The sequence below is a fragment of the Aotus nancymaae genome, unplaced genomic scaffold, assembly GCF_030222135.1.
Source record: "Aotus nancymaae isolate 86718 unplaced genomic scaffold, 86718_ANA_hifiasm-v0.15.2.pri h1tg000062l, whole genome shotgun sequence".
In the NCBI taxonomy this organism is placed as follows: Eukaryota; Metazoa; Chordata; class Mammalia; order Primates; family Aotidae; genus Aotus; species Aotus nancymaae.
In genome coordinates this window covers 37,063,800-37,085,036 of record NW_026988476.1, presented here as the reverse complement: position 1 = coordinate 37,085,036, position 21,237 = coordinate 37,063,800, and the positions used below count along the sequence as shown (strand labels likewise).

The 21,237-nt window shown below is 42.4% G+C and overlaps 1 protein-coding gene across 16 annotated transcripts in view; it reads right to left on the bottom strand.

Annotated features, from left to right (window-relative positions):
- The window catches only part of SEMA6D (semaphorin 6D), a 56,118-nt gene that overhangs the window by 15,280 nt on the left and 19,601 nt on the right, over nucleotides 1-21,237 (bottom strand). The window lies entirely within an intron of this gene.

Sequence of the window (21,237 nt, the reverse complement as noted above, 5' to 3'; positions counted from 1 at the left end):
AGCCCTAAATTCTTAAGTCGAGCAGTTCCCTACCCGCATGGAGACAATGACAGGAATGACCCTGAATCAGGGCAAAAGGGAATTAAAATGATTTCATGATAACCAATCAAGCAAAGCAAGGCAGGGATGAAGTGGCACAGCTGACACCAGGCCACCAGGGAAGTCTACGTTTTTACATAAAACCATTTGGACACAAACCAATACCCTAAGTACACTGGTCCTTTTAGCTTTATTGAACTCTGGAGCTGTAGGGGTCCTTAGGGACCATCTGGCCCAACCCCCTCAGTTTTCAGATGAAAAACCAAGGGCCAAAAAAATTAAAGAACTCACTGAATTGTGTGGAGCTAGTTAAGGCAAGGTTGGAGTCCAGACCCACATCATCTGAGTCCCCGTCTAGGCTCTTTTTACCAAATGGAAAGGAGAACATAAATGACTGGACTTTCTTCCTCCAAAAATATAGCATTACAAAAAACTTTTTGGGGAAATGGATATATTCATCATTTTTATTGAAGTGCTATTTCATAGGTGTTAAATTTAATCAAATTGTACATTAAATATGTGCAGTTTATTATATATCAATACCTCAATAAAGCTATCAAAACACAGCATTAATTGCATTATAATAGCAATAAAAAATTTAAAAGATCTTTAAATGTTATTAGCTTATTAAAAAGATAAATTAGGGCCCTGTTGGGCCAATGAGATGGATATTTTTGTAAAGTTGTAAGTGTTCCACTTTGCAACAATACCACCCCCCTCCCTCAACCAAAACTGTCACTTCCAGCTACTGTTCTGAACAACAAAACCTTTAGCATTATCTTCAATCTTACATACCTAAGAACTTCAGAAGAGATCATAAGAATCACTGCAAATTCCAGGCGAGTCCAACTACTAAACCGGGTGTTTACTGTGCCTTTTTTATGGATCTCACGTGAAGCACACTGATATGCATGCTACCCAATGCTCTAAATATTTCTCCAACTAAAGTACAAATCAAGTATATGTGAGTTTTAGAGTCCCAGTTTTGCAAAAAGAGAGTAATATATTGCAGTAAATGTTGCTTCGTGGATGATCCATCCAGCACTAAGTTAACATGTTTAAACTGCCTTACAAAAAGCAGGTGGAATGGAAATGGTGGTGGCATCGTTTTGCACTCAAGAGCGTGGACTTTGGAGTCAGTAGGACTTGGGCATGGATGAAATTATACCACATGCTAGCTTATTGGCCTGGGAATGTTCCTTTAATCTCTTTGAGCATTAGTTTATTTATCTGTGAAATATGGATAATAGCGCCTTCTTAGAGTGAAAAGGAACCAAGTGCCTAGCACATAGGAAATACCGAGAAAAGTTAGACCTCTCTACCCATTTCCTACTGGAGAATACTGGGTATGAGCAGATAAGAGTCTCAACAGGGCCTGGGGAAAAGATATCCTAAAATATTAAGGTTATTTGGCCAGTTATTTTTCACAACTAGTTATTTTAAAACACTAGAGGACTACTCCGAGGGTAAATTTTACAACTTGTGCCTATGTATTGGAAAAATAAAGTAACAACATAAAACAAAAAAACAATCACCAGCAATCCTACAGTCGTACCCCAACAACCACAATGATTTGGTTCTAGTCTTTGTACATCTACATGGTTTCCATTGTCCTGACAAGATGATTTCTCCTTGTTTACTCATTCTTCTGAAGCAGAGTTTTCCTGTCTTGCTTTTCCATACTGTTTTTATCATTTATAAAGACCTTCTAAAGTTGAAGTAGCATAAAAGTACAAAGTGTTGCCCTATGAATTAGATTCTACTATGATACCAGTTCCAAACATCATCCTCTAGATACAAAGTCACTGAATCTTTCTGCTAGATATCAGGCAAAAGAAGTAGAAATACCAATTAATCCCAAAGAAGTATAGAAACATCTGCATTAAAACAAAAAGATCGTTCTGTGACTCTTTCTCCTCCATGACAGGTGGGTGAATGGCTCACATCAGGTAAGCAGAGCCTCCATGTCCCAGACAGCAGGATGGGGAGGAGCCCTCACCAGGAAGACTGTCTCTCAGCTGTGATCCCAGCACTGGGGCTGAGGATGGAATCACTGCTGACTCACTAGCAAGCACCAAGCTGCTGGCTGAGCTATCATTTCCTATAACTCATTCATCTGACACTGCAGAAAGCAATTTCTCCCCATGCCCCACCCCCTACCACTCTAATCCTCCCAAAATAAAGCCCTACCACTAACTGCTTCCTGTCTGCATAAAGCTGTATTTTTGAAAAAAAAAAATAACATTCAGACTTGCCATAGTAGTTATAAATGGAGGCATTTAATGTGATACATATTTCAAAGGCTGGGTGGCAGAGGGAAGAATCTGGAAATACCTGAAAGCAATGTACCAGGAAGGAGATGTATTTGCATGTAAACCACTCAGACTTCTTATCTCTGACTTTATTTAAGAAGATATATCAGGAGTCCAGGGGTCTGAAATCATGATACCAGTTAGTATCCTGAAATCATGATACTAGTTAGGTTGAAAAGGGCAGGCCATGAAGCAAGATGAAATGTTGGAAAAAAACATGGACCTTGGGATTAGAAAAATATGAGTTTGAACTTGCTTGTGCCATTTACTTCCTGGATCTTGGGCCCTGTTTAAATTGACTTTATCTTTTTAAGCCTCAGTTTCATCAAATGTAAAATGGGAGTAATTATCTTTACTACCCCATAGGCTCCTTTTAGGATTAAATGAGATAATCAGTATGAAGCATCTAACCAGAGTCTGCTCCACAGTAAATATACTAAATTTTAGGGAATATCATCATGTCTATTCTGGTTATATCTTGTCTGGCAAAAAGGTGGAAAAAAAAAAGTTCATTTTTTCATCTTGTACAACTATTTGCCAAAGTGTTTATGTATACCATTCTAACAATGACAGGGGCATTCTTAGAGGATAAGGCACACAGCTTCACAGATGTAGAGGCCTCCTACAAAGAGGAAACCATATTCCTCATATGCAAGCTTAAAAAACATTCCTACATGAAGTCACTCCTGTTAGTGACACAGTCAGAGAACACGGATGCCTGAATAGGCAGGCTTATTCAGTTTTTGTTATTTTATATGAACTTCTCCCATACATTCCTGATGTTATATACTAAATATGATGAGGAAAGTTCTTAATGGGAGTTCAGAGCTGCCAGAACAACTAGGGCTTGAGTGACAGGATACTTGAGAGAAGGGAGGTACACAGAGCTAAGCCCTACATTCAGCACTTGATTTTGCCTTATGGATATTTGCTGATTTTATATTTTTATAATATTTATATATATTATATTGTTATAATGTTATATTTTTATCATTTTATATTTGCTAATTTTATAGAGCTTAATGCTATATACAATAACTATAAAACTTTCTGGCAGTCACAAGTTTAGGACTCACCAAGAAGGAAGAGTACCAGTAAATAACCAAAGGCTATCATTTGGGCTTCTGAAAAGCTACACTCCAGAAGAGGAGAAAAATGTAAGGCAAACCCTGTTTTACAAAAATTCCAATCCAATCCAATCCAATAAGCTAAGTCCCAGACTGGATGGATATAATCTCCCACTCTAGCTGCTTGCCAGAAAAGATAAGATTACACTTCTCTAGAAAAAGATATCATCCAGAGACTACAGTTCTTTACATGTATTGCCCAACATTCAAGTAGAAATTATCACAAATTCCAAAAACTGCAACTAAGAAAGAGAGAAAATAACACAACAGAAATAGGCACACAGGTAGCCCAGATATTAGAGTTATCACACATATGTTTTGAAAATAACTGTGCTTTTTTTTTGTCCAAGCAAAAAAGATGACAAGATGGAGAATTTCACCAGAGAACTGGAATCTATAAAAAAGAATTAAATAAAAATTCAACAGCAGAAAAGCACAATAAATAACACATCTTCAATAGATTTGTTTAGCAACATGTTTGTCAAAGGTGAAGAGAATATTAGTGAAAAGACAAATAGAAATTATCAGACAGAAATATGGAGAGCAAAAAGAATGATTAAAAAGGACAATAGAGTAAGAAACATAGGAGTCTGTGAAAAGATGAACATATTGGAGTCCCTGAGACTGCAGAGAGAGAGACGGGATAGAAATGATATTTGACAAGATAATGGCTGCACACATTTTCAAAACTGATATAAGATTATAAACCATACATTCAAGAAATTCTAAAAAGTTCTAAATAAAAAAAAAATCACAGACACATCGTAGTCAAAATGCTAAAACAAGGACAAACTTTAAAAATGTTAAACACTAAGATATATTACCTTCCAAAAAGCAAGAATATTACAGACAGCGGACTTCTCAGTGGAAACAATGGAAGCCAGCAGAACATAGAATTACATTTTTAAGTTGCTGAAAGAAAATAAATTTCCAGCCTAGAATTCTACAACATGTAAAAATACTCTTCAAAAATGAAGGCAAAATAAAGATGTTTTAGACAAATAAGTAAGAGATTTGTTGTTAGCAGATGCAATCTAAAAGAAATATTGAAGAAGAGTTCTTTGGGCAGGAGAATTTATAGGGAAGATTAATGCAAATTTTTAAACTTTTAAAGAAATTTTATTTTGCATTTTTGGTGGAGCTGAGGTCTCACTATGTTGCCTAGGGCGGTCTCGAACTTCTAGTCCCAAATGATTCTCCCACATGGGCCTTCCAAAGCGCTGGGATTATAGGCATGAGCCACCATATCTGACCACAAGTTATTTTTATGATTACAGCCTAGTAGCTCAATTTGAAATTAATGAATCCCAGATAGAGAAAGTGGTATATAGTCTTTGTCTTTCTGAAAATTAAATAGCTTAAAGGAAATGAGAATGTAGAAATGGGGTAGGCCTACTTTATCCCTAGCCCAAAGAACCCAGAGAGATACCATGTTGATTTGAAAGCTATCCCCTACTTCTTGTCTGGAGATGCCACTATGCAAAGAGTATCTGCTTAGACTCTCAGACTCCACTTGCCTCAGAGTCTGAATGTGGAGTTGGTTCCTTTTAGTTTTCTGATGACTCTTCTAGACCTTGGGCCTCCAGCGATCTTACAAAAAGTCTTTGGTCGAAGTCCTGCTCCTGTCTTTTACCTGACAGTTTCCCAGTCATTTTCTCTAGCTTTTCAAAGGCTTTACTAGTCCCAGCCCATGGTTTCATACGGAGACTTCAGTCTCAAAATCATAAAGTCAAGTGTTGTGTGCTGGGATGCTAACCTCCTGTTCTTCAGCTTGCTCATCTGGCCACTTTCACACCATGACTGCTCTTCCTTCTCACCAGGGCCTTCAGCCCACTAACTGTTCTCCTTTCTTCTAATCATTAGTCTTCTCTGATCTTGACATACCTCTTTATCCATCTTAAGTATAATAGTCAATGGTCAATCATGTCCATTATTCTGCCTGTACTCCTGGACTCCCTCATCCTCCGTATCTTTGTCAGCCTTTCTTGCAAAGTCTTAACCTTGGATGAACCTGCCACTCACCTTCTTCACCTGCTCGAGAGCAGCTGAGCACTGGTTAAGACAACCACACTCTGGGACAATTTGCTAGTAATGTAACAGAATTCGTTGTCATCAACAAACAGCATCACAAACTCCATAGAGATCCTATGTTTCTCAATTAAATTAGACCACTCCCCCAATCCACACATGTAAACTTCCCACTTTCCTCCAGGCCCCAATCTGCTATGTCTCCATACTCTGCTACTTACATTCCTCCCTCCTTCCCCACAGCTACTTCACATAGAACACAAAAGCCATAAGATGGGGGTTTCCTCAGTCTTCTCCTTTCCCATTGCCAAATACATCCACCCTCCCCATGTGCTTTTTTTTTGAGACTCTCTTGCTCTATCACCCAGGCTGGAGTGCAGTGGTGTGACCTTGACTCACTGCAATGTCCGCCTCCCGGGTTCAAGCAATTCTCCTGTCTTAGCCTCCCAAGTAGCTGGGATTAAATGCATGTACCACCACATCCAGCTAATTTTTATATTTTTAGTAAAGGTGGGGTTTCGTCATGTTGGCCAGGCTGGTCTTGAACTCCTGACCTCAAGTGATCTGCCCACCTTGGCCTCCCTAAGTGTTAGAATTACAGGTGTGAGTCACCGTGCCCGGCCCACCCCCCAACGCATGTGCTTTTAATCCAATCCCTTCACTCTTTTTCTGGAATAAAAAGACATTGATTATATTTCTCTCCGTTATTTTCTGTAACTCTTAATCAATTAAATAATGTCCATCAGAACTGAAATTTGTCCATGTCTCCCTCATCACACACACAAAAGGAAAATACCTCCTGTATCCCTGATCCCACTCAAGCTATCACCTGTGTCTTCACTGCTCTTCACTGGCACTGAAACAAACTTTGCTCTTCTGCTGTAATTTCCTCACCTCCTGCTCATTCTTCTTCTTTCTGTGCTCTAGTTCCTCTCTCAGTAGAGACTGATGACCTACAAGTACCTAAAGGCAATGGGCATTTTCCAGTCCTATTTCCTTTGACTGCTCAGGAGCTTTAGACACAGTTGACAGTTCACAGCTTTTCCAAATACTGCCTTTCCTTGCTTTTCCTCATACCACATTCCTCTGATGGTTTTCCCACCTCTCTGTCTGCCTGTTTGTCTCCCATTCATTTTCTAGACACAACACAAATGATCTTTTCAGAATCACGGAATCTCATAATCACTCCAGTAACCATCTACTGGATGGAGCCCAAATCTTTTAAATGTGGCCTTCAACTTTTCAGGTTGTGAGTCCTGCCCCGTCTCACAAGGACTCCTGTCTCACCTTGGGCCTCCATCTCTCTTTTCTTGTGCTTCTACCACCCTGCCTCTGTTTTCAGCCCTGGAGTGTGTCATACCACCTACCAAACCTTGCTCCTACTTTCCCTCTAGATGGCCCTTTTTGCCTCCCATCCTTGGCCTAGCTAAGTCCCCCTAATTTTTCAGAACCTAGGGAAGATTTTTTTCAGTCCCTCAGGTCAAGTATGTCTCACAGTTGTCAATTCCTGAGGCAACTGTGAATGAACTGTGAATAAAGGAATAAACAGAAGAATGAACCATGTGTCCTGAATCACCACGTCCTCGCTGACTCTCTTAGGGTAAGGTAAGCATTTTGGACTCAGTCTAATTTAGATTTATTTAATACTACTAAACAAACAACAGAGGGCAGCAGACCCAGGGAGGATGGGTCTCCGGGGCTTCCACTCCCCAAGAGCAGGGACTCTGACTGGAGAATGCTGTAAGTAAAAAAAGAAGAGGGGGTTGAACCGGACCTGTGGCACAAAGAGCACCATTCACTCTGCAGTCTATGACATTTCAGGGGGCACTGTTCACACTGTAGTCAATGAGAACGATTACACCTGGAGTCACAGGAATTATCCGTTTACCACCTCTGGGTCACGAGGGCCCCATGAGACTAAACAAAAGGGGAACAGTGGGTTTAGTAAGTGGGGAGAGAGCAGAGAGAAGCAAGTTGACTCCTATACCTTAGAGCCTACCAAGACAAGGAGGGCTGTAACCGAAGATCAGTTATAAAAGAGAGGTTTAGGTTTATACAGCATTCATGTGCCTCGATTCTAAGCAGTATGTTCTGGCAGCGTTTTAGATCTTAATGACCATCATCGGTATTTAATCAGAGTGGTATGACAGCTTGGCTGACACCACAAGCTTTGGAATATAAGAAGGTAATAGCCACTGAATTGCAGGCCTCCTTTCACCTTCCATGCGTGGTAAGAAGACTAGATTATTAATCATCACTATATATTCAGATTCCAAGAGATCCCTAAGTAGAGCTGGGGCAGGCTACTCTGGGCCCTTCTGAAAGGCATGGGTAGCTCCTTGCCTCCAGGCTCACCAAGTGACTCTTGGTTGATGTGTTTTAAAGGAGCAGAGGCTTTTTCATTTAAGGAACCGCTACTGTTACCCCACCCTCTACCTCGTGCACACAGGTTCTTTGTGCAGGTGCCACATCTGAACAAATAACTACATCCTCCTCTCTCACTGTGGGCCATGAGGAGGTTGCTGAAAGGCCCCTGACTCTGAGACCCTTCCTCCTTCTAGGAATGTGGACTCCCAGGTTAGAGGAAGAGGCTTCTAGCACTGTTATGTTACTGACACTTTATAATTAACCACCTAAAACTCTGCCCCACGGCATGTGGAGGAAATGACGAAGCAGCTCTCTGACTCACCTTCCACACAGCTGAAACCCTACTGACACATCAGAATCTGTTAAGATGTGGATTCGGAAGGAGCAAGGAAGGGCCTGGATGAAGCAGTGGAGACTCACACCATGAGGAACACATCAGGGATGATTCTTCTCCCACCGACACTGGCAGCAAGAGAGGAAAGAGGCCAGGAGCCAGGAGATCTGGGGTCACAGACTTGCTATGTGGCCAGAGACAAGTCATTTCACCAATCTGCTGATTTTATGTAATACAAGGGGGGTTGGTAAATTAAAACTGTAAAAACTTGTTTTTCTCTAAGAATCCATGTTCTCCTGACAGCTAGAGGGGTTCCTATTCCCCTATCTAGTGGGAACAGCATCCTGGTGTAATTCCCATGGCTCAGGGGTCTTTCCCCTCAACATCCATGCGTTTCGAGTCACTGTCATCATAAACAAACAGCCATTCCCCTGACCTTCAGGCTGCCTCTGTTTTCTCTCTCCCATTTCCTTTCTCAGCCAGGCTTCTTTGAAGAGAAGCCTGAGTCCATATTCTCCATTTTCTCACTTTGCGTTATATTTTTAGCCCACTCTAGCCTAACTTTAATGCCTACGCCTCAACCACCTAATTGCCAAATCCAAGGCAATTCTCACTTTAAATCTTCATTCATCTACTTGAGGCATTTAATTTCATTGGCCATTCCATCAGACAGTGAAACTCCACCTTTGACGCTCCTAGTTCTCGCACCTCACTAGCTGTTCCTTTTCATCAGTCTTCCCAAATTTGTCTTAACATGCTTGCCCGTTGGGTGTTCGTCCCAGTTCCAGCCCGAGTCTTTAGGGAGGGGCTCACATGACCCCTCCCTTCTTCACTACCACCAATTCACTAATCCTAGATCACGCATCCAGCACACACCACACTCCTCAGCTCCAGATCCAGCTGTCCAACTCCCTGCTAGATATTTTGACCTCAGTATAATATAGGCAATTTTTTTTTTTTTTTTGACCTCAGTATAATATAGGTCCAATGTGACCTTGGGCATGTTACTTAACCTTTCAAACTTTCCCGTTTTCCTGCCTGCAGTGAGGATAATGCTAGCACTAATATTATTACGATGACTGAATGAGATAACCTATGTAAAGCATGTAGCCAAACCCCTTGTGTCTGATAAGAATCCAATAATTGGGCTGGATGTGGTGGCTCACACCTGTAATCCCACAGCACTTTGGGAGGTCGAGGTTGGTGGATCACTTGAGGTTAGGAATTTGAGACCAGCCCTGCCAACATGGTGAAATGCCATCTCTGCTAAAAAAATACAAAAATTATCTGTGCATGGTGGTAGTTGCCCGTGATCCCAGCTACTCAGGAGGCTGAGGCAGGAGAATCACTTGAACCCAGGAGGCAAAGTTTGCAGTGAGCTAAGATCACGCCACTGCACTCCAGCCTGGGCGACAAGAACAAAACTCTGTCTCAAAAAAAAAAAAAAGAATCCCACAATTACAACTATTACTATTGTTATTGCTGTTTTTCATATCCCTCTCAGGGACCTGTGTTTTAAGCCTAGGAGTCTTCCTACACGGCCCCCTGCCCATCATTCTCTCCTTAGAACCTGTTAGTACATCCCATTGCTTCCATCTCTTCATTGCTCTAGAATTGACTCTTCATTGGTTTCTGTTCTCTTAGACTTGCAGAGCATTCTCCACAATGCCACCAGAATGATCTTTCTAAAGCACAAACAGTATCATGTTACATCCCTGTCTAAAAGCCCTTTAATGGTTCCTGAAGGCCTATGTGTAAAGTCTAAATTCATTTCCAAGATTTACAAGGTCCTTCACAATTCTATTCTTGCCAGCGTCTCCATTTCACCTACTGATACTTCCCCACCTCAATCCCAAAGCAGTGTCTTCTGCACACATATTCTTCCTAAAATGTCCTTCCTGAAAACTGTCTATTCACCAGCTGAAAACTTTCCCTGGCCCTCTCCCCTTTCTCATTCTTCCCTCTTCAGCAACACTGCTTTGCTTAGGACAGCTAGTCACACTATCATATTGTATAAATCTTCTACTGCATAACTTATCACTCCACAGCAGTCTTACTGATTTTCACATTTTCTCTATTGGGCTGTGCTACTCAAGGGATCATTTTCCTCTTTACTGCCAGGATCAGGCACAGGGCCTGGCACCTGGGAGGTCCTCAGTAAATACTTAATGAATGGAGGAAGAAATAAAGAAAGAAAAAGATAGAACACTGAAGGACTCAGCTGTGACACACAGGCTCCATCAGAATGAACAGCCCTCCACCATCACCCCAACACTGAATCTTGAGTCTACTGTCATTCTCCTGCATCGCTGGCACAAGAGCCTCCAGTTCATGAGTTTCAGGTGCTCCAAAACCAAGAGGTTCTCTATAAAAGGCAACAGATGCCTCTTTTCACACCTACCCATGATTAACAAACTCCCCACCAGAAATGGGCAACAGAGGCCAAAGAACTAAACGATTTCTGTCAACCTCCCCACTACCACTGCTGAAATTCCGGCTTACTTTGCAGCTTTCCTAGAACAAAGGGAAGGAAAGCAGAGCTATTCCTGAGATTAGAGAGTGGGTATATGGGACTGGCAGAGAGGAATCCTATGTGACTCCCCACTACCCAACAAATATAAAATGAAAATCAGCCTGCCTAAGGGCTGGCTTATGTCTGAAATTCTGCAATGGAAAATTCTTTTCTTTGGCCGATGGCCTTTTTTCCAGTTATAATGTAAGTAATGCTAGAATATAACATAAGCCAGAAACCAGTATGAAGACACTTATAAGGTCTTATCCAGCGTAAAGGGAACATGATGGATTCTGATAGAAGAGAAGAAAGCACAGGTGGCAGTAGATACCATGGGAGAGAGGAAAGGGGAGGCTGGGGCTATGGCAGTCTGGGTGTTCATTATTAATGCCTTGCTTTTAAAATCAGCGTCTTCCTCAAAGTTGGGTCAGTTTTATTTGAGTTATATTTTATGTGCATGATAAAGGTGTCGACTCAAGTTTTCTGAAAATTAAAAACCTCTTATGCAAGGTTTTCTCTATTAAGTCTGGATTTTCTTAAAGCAAAGCACACCAATATCTGAATCAGTAATGCTTTGGTCACATATTAATAATTCAAAAAGGAACTGAACTTAAAAAGAGTTGGGCAGGAAGGGACAGAAAACAGGATCTAACCTGTTTTGCCAATTCTAAGCAAACTTGGACAAGAATCCCAGGATTTGACCTCTGATCAGAACCATTGCTCTGGGGACCATAATTCTAGCGACAATTTTCCTACAAGTTTTGGCCTGTCTGCCCTAACTCAAATTGAATAACATTCATTTTAAAGCAAAACTGTCCTAGAAACAATCCTCATTAGAAGTGAAAATAATAGAAAAAACTACTGAGAATATGAGCTGGATATGTAAGCAGAAAATCTGCTATTCAGGAAGATGACAAAATATATCAGCCTCTTAAGACATCAAGATAGTAACTTGCTTTGTGAAAGTATGAAGCACAAGGAACCTTCTATAATAGAAAAAAATATATATATACAGCAGGAGATTATTGTGGCAGAAATGAACAACGGTGTCTCCCTTTTTCAGGGGAACCGAAGGATTTTCAAGGCTAACTAGTGACAAGAGAAATTAAAAGCCTTCTTTTTTGGTTATCTCCTCCATATGCATAGTTCCAGCCAAGCCGGGCTCCTCCCCTTCAGCTTCCAGGAATAGGAGCCACGCTAGACAAAGGAAGGGCTCAAGGTTCCAAGGGATGACCCAGATGCTCAAGGACTCAGCCTGTCTGTGGAACATTGGCTTATTCTACCAGATGTCCTGCTGGGCTGCCATATGGCCTGCATGTGACATTCTGTTCAGGATAATAGGGCCTGGGTCTATGCCTGGTTCTGCCCTCTGGGCTGGGATGACAGAAGTAGTGCATGTTTGTTCTGATGCTACTGACTTGTCTGATGCAACCACTGTGTAGCCATAGCTTTCACTGAACTCCATGGAGCCTTTTCAGGCTTTCACAGAAATGAACAATACCCTGGCAAAGAAGGACTGAGGATGGGCTGCTGCTCTCATTCCTGTCTGACAAAGGGAGAGAACAAGCAGATAAATTAAGGGACTTATGATCCAAGAGTGGTGAAGCCAGTGCAGAACTCAGATGTCACAACAGAGTTCAACGATCTATGTTAGCATTATTGCCAACAACGTGGGATTTCACTCTATTTAAAGAGGCTCATGTCTTCATGTTTAATAATCAGCAAAGTGCCTCATCAGAGGTTCTCAGGTGATGTCATGCTTTAAAACAGTTGGTGAAGGGTTTACAGAATGGTTAAAACGCTAACGACTCAGAGGAAGAGAAGTGAAATTTTAAAAGTCAAGGATTTTTAGTCCCAAGTCCTTTGGGTTTCATCACCAAAAATATGGCCTTTGTATTAATATTTGCCTTCTGTATCTGAAAACACAGTAACAGTTGCCTGTCTCTGACAAATGAAGAGAAAGATTACTGATTGTTCAGAAGGAACTAACTAAAGCATTAACTTTATCAAGATTCCGCAAGTCAATCCTAATTTGTTTTTTAAAATGTACTTCCTGGGTGAAGGGGACATGGAACTCTCTGTACTATTATTACAACTTCCTGTGAGTTCCAATTATTTCAAAATAAGTATTTTTTAATGTATTTTGTCCTACTGATGGAAATGTGGCCCATGGTAAGTTAGGTTCCCTTTGATAGTTCTGGACTAAAAATGAAGCCATAACCAAGAATGAGAATAATAAACAGCCCGAGTGAATTTTATGTCCTGAGAAGCTCAGGGAGGGCCCAGGCTGGGCCTGGGTCAGTGCACCTGTGGCTTACCTGCAACCTTTTGTCTAGGCTCCATATCTGATGGACTATGAAATTCTGAAACCTCAGGGGCCACGGAGGCAAATGGGAGTTTAGGTCAATCCATACAAGCCCTTAAAATCTCAGTTCCTAATTTTTACTACACTGATGCAAGACCAAGAGGGTATTCAGCAAGCTCAGCCCTTCCTGCTGTGAGGGATGGAGCCTGACAAGTGTTGAGCAGTGGAGTGCAAAGTGGAGAACGTGGCTCTGGAGCCAGACTGCCTGGGTAGGCGCCTCAGCTTTTCTGCCTCACCAGTAATCTGACCTTGGGCGAGCTAGTTCACCACTTGGTGCCTCCAATACCCTGTATCTTGGGGATGGGATCACACTAGCAGCTACCTCAGAGAATTGCTGAGGACTGAAGGAGTTCTTGAAAGAGTTTATCAGAGATCCTGGCACATGGTAAGCAGCATAAAAATCACTATTAGGTGAGGTGAGTACCAGGAAGCCTATTCAAGGCTAAAGGTACAACCTTGGGAAGGGTGTGTGGTTCTAATGCCAGGGATAATTACACTTTGAACCTTATATTACCCTTATCTACCTTTATTCTTACCTTCCTTATGAATTCACCTGGAGGGATGGTAATCTTATCCCAGACAACAAACACACCTGGAGATAACAGGGAGGTAAAAAAATCTGGATTCTACTCTTAACTCAGCCTCTAAGGATCCGACAGACCATGAGAAAGCCAACTTGCCTCTTCCAGCTTCGGTTTCCCATGTATTCAATGAGAAGCTAGGCTAGAATGCAGGTGATCTCCAAGGCCCCTTCCAAGTTGTGGCATTTTATGATTCTGAGTTTGGTGCCTGGGTTGAAAAACGTTCTTTACTCAAAGTAAAATTCCTCCCAATTCACACTTCTAAGTTTTTTGCTGTAGCATTGCCGTTGCCTAGGATACAAAGTGCATGTGCTCTCTGTGTACCCTGAGACAGGAGAGCGCTGAGACCGCTGACTCTGATCTGTGATGCGGAACCACAAATGGGCTTTGTACTACAAACTGACTGATGCCTTGAACAGGGAGCGAGCCTCTGCTGGCACTTTCAGATGTGGACTTGGCATTCTGATGGCATCCCAGATGAAACAGCAGAGGGTGCATTCTGTCCCCCACCCCCACAACCATGTGGTCTTGGGAAATAATGGCCTTTAAGTGTCCCCTCGAACTTTCCTGGACCCAGGGGTGAGGTGCTCCCACAGGCCAGCAGGTCATGTCCAATTTCTTTGTTAAAGTGTACAGTATGCTGTGGGATGCTCAGTTCACATACACTCAGGACCTCTGTCTAGGTTTCTTAGCCCCTCTCTGCATTCCCAATGTACTTTGCGGCTGGTATTTAATAAACTTCTGTGTGTGGTGGGGATTGGGGTGCCCAGCTCTCATTGATATTCAGCCTAGACCAGGGTTTGGGGAAAGAGCTTTTCGCTTATAGTGTTTTATGCTTTTCAAAGCAAATATGTCTTATCTATTCTGGTCCTTAAAGCTTCACTTAGAGGTTTAGGGCAGAAGTTATTTTCTCCACTGAACTTCGTGTCAGTTTTGGGAGAACAGAAGTCATGTCTGTCTGTTCTCTATCTTTATTACCCACCATAACATCTGGAACTCAGTATCTACTTGGTAAATATTTGCTGAATTAGTAAATAAATGCTTTTCAGACAAGGAGTTAAAGAACTACTGGAGCCCAAACTGCTGATAAGAGGCTTCTGGGTCATGTGTCTCCAGGTCCATTGCTTTATGACCTGGATAGCTAATCTCAGAGAGGCTCAAAATGGATTTGCATTGACAAAAATCAAAACCAGATTCCACAGTGACATTCAGCAGTAGTCTTACAACTATGGGGCCAAGAGGGACCAGGGGACAGCATTTGGATGACATTGCTCTGAACACCCTGTATTTCGGGCATGGTAAAGCGCCCCCCTAATTCCAGTGCAAACTCTGCTTCTCCTACCTCTCTGCCTTTGCACGTGCTGTCCCCATCAGTACCTGCAATGCTCTTCGTGTCCCTTCCTCTTCATGACTGATTCCTCATGACAAATCACTTCCCTCCAGGATCTACCTTCTTTGGCCATGAAAATCTGGGCTCACTTTCATCAGCGCAAATATCACATGATATTATATTTCCTTATTTTCATAACTTACTCCCCCTCACTGTGGGGTTCTTTGAGTTCTGGAACTGTCTTTTATGGCCACAAATAAACTCCCCCCAAAATGGTTAGCCCACAGGGTTTTAATAGTTCCTGTTGAATGAATTTCTGTGTGCAACCCAGTGCCTTCTCAAGAAAAAAAAAAAAAGCTGAAAAACCTCCCAAGAGCACTTTACTCACTGATGGTGAACTGCTATGACAGGTCATCCACGATCACTCGTAATGAGCACGCACGCACACCAACACATTACATTATGCATTAAAATTATTAAATTAAGTATTAAATTATGCAGCAGTATGTGTGGTAGGCATTTGCCCTTACAGCTGCAGATGTGACCACAGTGAGATCTGGGCTTCCCTTGATTTTGCAATTGCCGGGAAGGACATATAGGACTTAGCAGTGTGCCAGTGATACTGTCTGGCCTATTTCCTAAAATGACCAATGCTGTGGACCTAGGGCTCCAAATTCTATTCCAATCACGGGAGACATCCTGGGGAGGTAGAGAGAAAAAAGAATGTTGCTTTCTTTAGACATGCAAACAGGCTAAACATTGGTGAAAAGATTGAAAGAAATTAGCCTGATTATCTTTGGTGGGGAAAAGTGTGACTGGTTTTCCTTTTCCTCACCTACTCATATACTATAGAGACTGGCAACTCTTTGATAAAAAAAAGAAAGAATTATAAAACCAGGAAACGCAGAGGATGTGGTGGTCTTTTGTAGGAAGGATACAGGGACAAGGTACAAGGATGAAGCTGGAAACCATCATTCTCAGCAAACTGACACAAGAACAGAAAACCAAACACCACATGTTCTCACTCATAAGTGGATGTTGAACAATGAGAACACATGGACACAAGGAGGGGAACATCACACACCGGGGCATGTGGGTCAGGAGGAGCCTAGGGGAGGGACAGCAGGGTGTGGGGGGATTGAGGAGGGATAGCATTAGGAGAAATATCTAACGTAGATGAAGCGGGGGATGGATGCAGCAAACCACCATGGCATGTTTATACCTATGTAACAAACCTACACAAATAAACCTGCACAATCTGCACATGTACCCCAGAACTTAAAGTGTGTGTGTGTGTGTGTGTGTGTGTGTGTGTATATATGTGTATATATATATATATATATATATATATAAATATAGGCACTCTAGCTGGCCTGGGGAAAAGAACCGGAGAGATCTGTGGGTTTCTTCCCAAGAGGCTGCATCTATGCCAAGCTGGTTGGAGAGGGAGAGCCACCTCTTTCATGTCATATGTGCTGAAAGTCCCAGACAGCCTTCAGATCAGTAGACATTCAACAAGTAGAAGCAGCCATCAACACAAACACAACCCCAACCCAACAGGGCTGGCCTGGTTTATAAGGCACTCTCATCACCAGTCACCAGGCCCTAGGCTCTATCTCAAGTGTGTGGGTTATGCCTTCTGCTTACTGTCTTTCAGCAGCATCCAAGCTGCTCAAGGGAAAAGAGGGGATGGAGGCCAGTGTGAAGGACAGGAGGGATCCCTCCCGTGCAGGACGGCACTGCTTGCCGCTCCCACCTCCCTCCTTACCTCTCCTCTTCTGAGATGAGATAAGGGAGCATCTCTGCTGACTGCCTCTTTCACCATGTTTTTTTTTTAAAGGGACAAGTGAGAAAATGTAAGTAAAAATACTTCATAAATTGTAAAGGTGCTATGCAAGTGTGAAAAAGTAGTATTATTATCAGTGCTTTCTTTAGTTGCAGCTTACATCAGCCTGGTATACTGACATTGCTTACACTTTTGCTCAAATCAATATTCACACTCTTATTTCCATGGCTGCAGCTCCTCTGCGAGTGGCCAGCTTAGCTGAGGCCTCCTGCCCTTTGCTCCTGTTGTTCTCTGAACCTGCAACACTTTCTGCAGCTCCTCTGACAGGCAAATTCCTAGCCAACCTTAGGACCCAGCACCGAACTGAGACCTTCCCCGTCCCTCTCTCTCCTCTCCTCTCAGGATGCTCTATCCATTTCTACTGTGGATTTGCCACAGTGGGTAGATTTGCTCATCTACCTCCTGTCTTCCTCTTCAGATTGTGAGCTCCTAGAAGGCAGGGTCTATGGCTTATTAGTAGAAATAACTTCCCAGGTCCATATATAAAATATTTCCCATGGCTGCTCCACTAAGAGAAGAGAGTTTGCTTGCTAACCTTCTTATTTTGTTTTCATGGGACACACCTGGAGTTAGGTGTAATATGTAGATGTCAGAGACCAGAAAATTAGAGCTGATAATAACAAGCCAGGGTCGCATGCTAACAAAGCACCAGGCATTGTGCTAGGCACCCCCTAGGAGGTTGGTGCTATTTTGCAGATGAGGAAATAAAGAAGTAATCTGCCTTTGGTCACAAAACTAAATAATGGGGCTTAAATCGGTTTGACTCCAATGTCTGTAGTCTTAATCTCTGCAGCAGAAAAAGGTAATGCAGAAGAAAAGGAACAGAGAAGAAGAGGTACTTAAGAATTTATTAAGGTAAGAATAGTGTCATAGTTTTTTAGCTTGATTTTATGATTGTTATTTTAAGATATGAACAGCACTATTCCCCCTTCTAGTCTAACGGTATACCAGGTAACTGTGTCAAAAAATAAATAAATAGGCCAGGTGGGATGGCTCACGCTTGTAATCCCAGCACTTTGGAAGGCTGAGGTGGGCAGATCACTAGATCAGGAGTTCGAGACCAGTCTGACTAACATAGTGAAATCCCATCTCTACTAAAAATACAAAAAATTAACTGGGTGTGGTGGCACGCCTGTAATCCCAGCTACCTAGGAGGCTGAGGCAGGAGAATCATGTGAACCTGGGAGGCGGAGGTTGCAGTGAGCCGAGATCACACCAATGCACTCCAATGTGAGACTCTGTCTCAAATAAATAAATAAATAAATAAATAGAAGTTTCTATGAAGAAGTCAAATAAGAGAGAAGATTCATACAAGGAGCTAGCAAGGATCCTGTCTCCTAAGTCTTAGGTATTGGTTTCTACCTCTTCCTCCTACCTCTTTATCTTTGAAGTAAAGGGTCAGCAGTGGTCAGAGGCCTCTTCCCTATCATCCTAGACCTAACATCAAGCCTTTGTTTCCAGAGGTGACAGGGCAGTGGTGTAGCAGGGACCTACCCCAAGATCAGGGAAGAGCATATATTGAGTACCTCCCTGCTTAGGTGCTCTTGCTTGGAAATAAACTGAGGGCCCGTGGCTCGCTCCTCTCCCTCCTGGGACCTTCAAAGTTAATGAGAGGCTCCTTTTGAACCCCTTCTTAAGTATCTGGCTGACCAGGCAGAGTTGATACGAGGGAGAAGCACATCAGAAGGCAAATCTCTATCTCTGTAAAGCTTGTCTACGTTTTTTACTTTCTATTTTCAACAATCAACTAAAATACTGTAACCCAATCCTACAAAATGGCTGAAAAAGGAGTGCCAATGCATGAAACCCTCAGGAGTGCCTGAATCATGGCCATCTTCTCACCGCACCTGAGGATAAGCACCCTCATATAAACCAATGGGAAACCAGGCTCTACTGTATGAATATTTTGGCTTCACCACCCACTAGCTGTGTGATGTTGGAAAAGCTACTTCACTTCACATTTGTTAAAAGCAGAAAATAATTGGATCTATCTTAAATGGTTGTTTCCAGGGTTGCAGACTTAATATACGAAGAACTTAAAGTTACGGAAATAAGTACAATAAGTATTAGCTACTATTATGGTCATTGTGTTGGTATTATTCTTGGCATCACTATGCTTCCTCTCTACTGTGTCCCTTGCCCTGTCATATTCCAACCTTTTCTGAAGACCACTCTGATGATTTCAACATCTTTTTCTATGTTCCAAATTCTCTCTTGGAATATTCTTTGGAAGACTGGACCAAGAAACTGCAGTTCAAATAATTTCCCTTTTCCTAGTAATAGAGACACCTAATGCAACCACTCAGCAATCAGGTGGGAATCTCATACACATGGCTGTCAACACGTTAGAAGTTAAACGTTTTGCCAGTGTACACGGACCGAATATGCCTAATGTCATTATTCTTCTTGAGATGCATCACACGCTCAGACCCACCTCTAAAATCTATCTTAATAGGAAAGAGCAACTACACAGATGATTAAAAGCCCTGAGACCTGACTGCGTGTGTGGGCGGGGCGTGGTGGAATACTGCAGATTCCCCATGGTGCAAGAGTCAGTCCGAGAGACACCTGGCCGAATTCTTTGTTGTGAAATAGGTGGGTTAGGTTAATGGAGAAGCCCTGGACTACTCTGGAAAGCAGAGGTGGAGGTTGGTGCTATAGTATCTACTAGTCCACTGTGCTCCAAGTATCCAGTTTTTCAGCTTCTCAAAGGGCTGAAAATTCTTCCTGGCAGTTTACAAACACAGTCTCTGTTTTTTAATATTGTTTCCATTCCGAAGTGGGTGAATATATCCTCCCTGTGACTCTGAGCTATGGCTGTTTGAATGACAGAATGTGATGGTATGATGCTGTGCCAGTTTGGGGCCCAGCGCTTAACAAATGGGCGGCTTCCACTTCCTCTTCCTTTGGACACTTGTTAGAACCTAGCTACTAAAGTATAAAAAAGCCTAAGCAGCTTGTGAAGACGTTCTCAAGGGCTGAGCCCTGAGCTGACAGGCAGTACCGACTGGCCTTCCATGAGAATGAGCACCTTAGAACTGGATCTTCCCTCACCTACTAGAGCCACCCCAGTTGATACTACATGGAGCAGTGAAGAGTCTCTGCTGAGCTCTGCCCACAGGCAGATTTAGCCCCTGTAGATTCAGGGGCTAAACAAATGATCACAGTCATTTTAAGCACTAGGTTTTGGGATGGTTTCTTAGGTAGCTAGGTAAGTGATTCCTTCCCTGGATCCCCTCAGCACTCTCTTTATCCCAAAATCCTGCTTCCTTTGCTCTTTTTTTTTTTTTGAGACGGAGTTTCGCTCGTTACCCAGGCTGGAGTGCAATGGCGCGATCTTGGCTCACCGCAACCTCCGTCTCCCGGGTTCAGGCAATTCTCCTGCCTCAGCCTCCTGAGTAGCTGGGATTACAGGCACGCGCCACCATGCCCAGCTAATTTTTTGTATTAGTAGAGACGGGGTTTCACCATGTTGACCAGGATGGTCTCGATCTCTTGACCTAGTGATCCACCCGCCTCGGCCTCCCAAAGTGCTGGGATTACAGGCTTGAGCCACCGCGCCCGGCCCTTCCTTTGCTCTTTCCTCTCAGTCCAGCTGAAGACTGAAATTAGCTGTCAGAGCTGGAAATATTGCAGAGAATACCGAGTCTTTGGTTAGAATACAGATGTTATGACAATTCCCTAATAATAGTCTTCAGATTGCTTTTTTATGTGTCAAACAGTTGAAACTTGTCCCTAAAATGTCTTGTCCCAGTCTCCCAAACAATTAGGCTTCTTAGCACATTTACAATAGCAAAGACATGAAACCAACCTAAATGCCCATCAATGATAGACTGGATAAAGAAAATGTGGTACATATACACCACGGATACTATGCAGCCATAAAAAGGAATGAGATCATGTCCTTTGCAGGAACATGGATGAAGCTGGAAGTCATCATCCTCAGCAAACTAACACAGGAACAGAAAACCAAACACTGAATGTTCTCACTCATTAGTGGGAGTTGAACACCGAGAACACAGAGATACAGAGAGGGGAACAACACACACCAGGGCCTGTTGGAAGGTATGGGTGAGGGGAGGAAACTTAGAGGATGAGTCAATAGGTGCAGCAAACTACCATGGCACATGTATACCTATGTAACAAACCTACACGTTCAGCACATGTATCTAGTTTTTAAAATTTTTTTTAGAAGAAATAAACAAAAATCAGGCTTCTTGATAGCAATAGTAGAAATGCAAATTGTTAAAAGAAGGTACAATTTTACACTGGTTAAATTAGCTTCTTTTTTTTTTTAAGATAATACTTAATATGGTAAAATTGGGATGAAATCATTCTGTTGCACATGGCAGGGTAAATTAGTATAACCATTTTAGAAAATAACTTGGCAATGTGT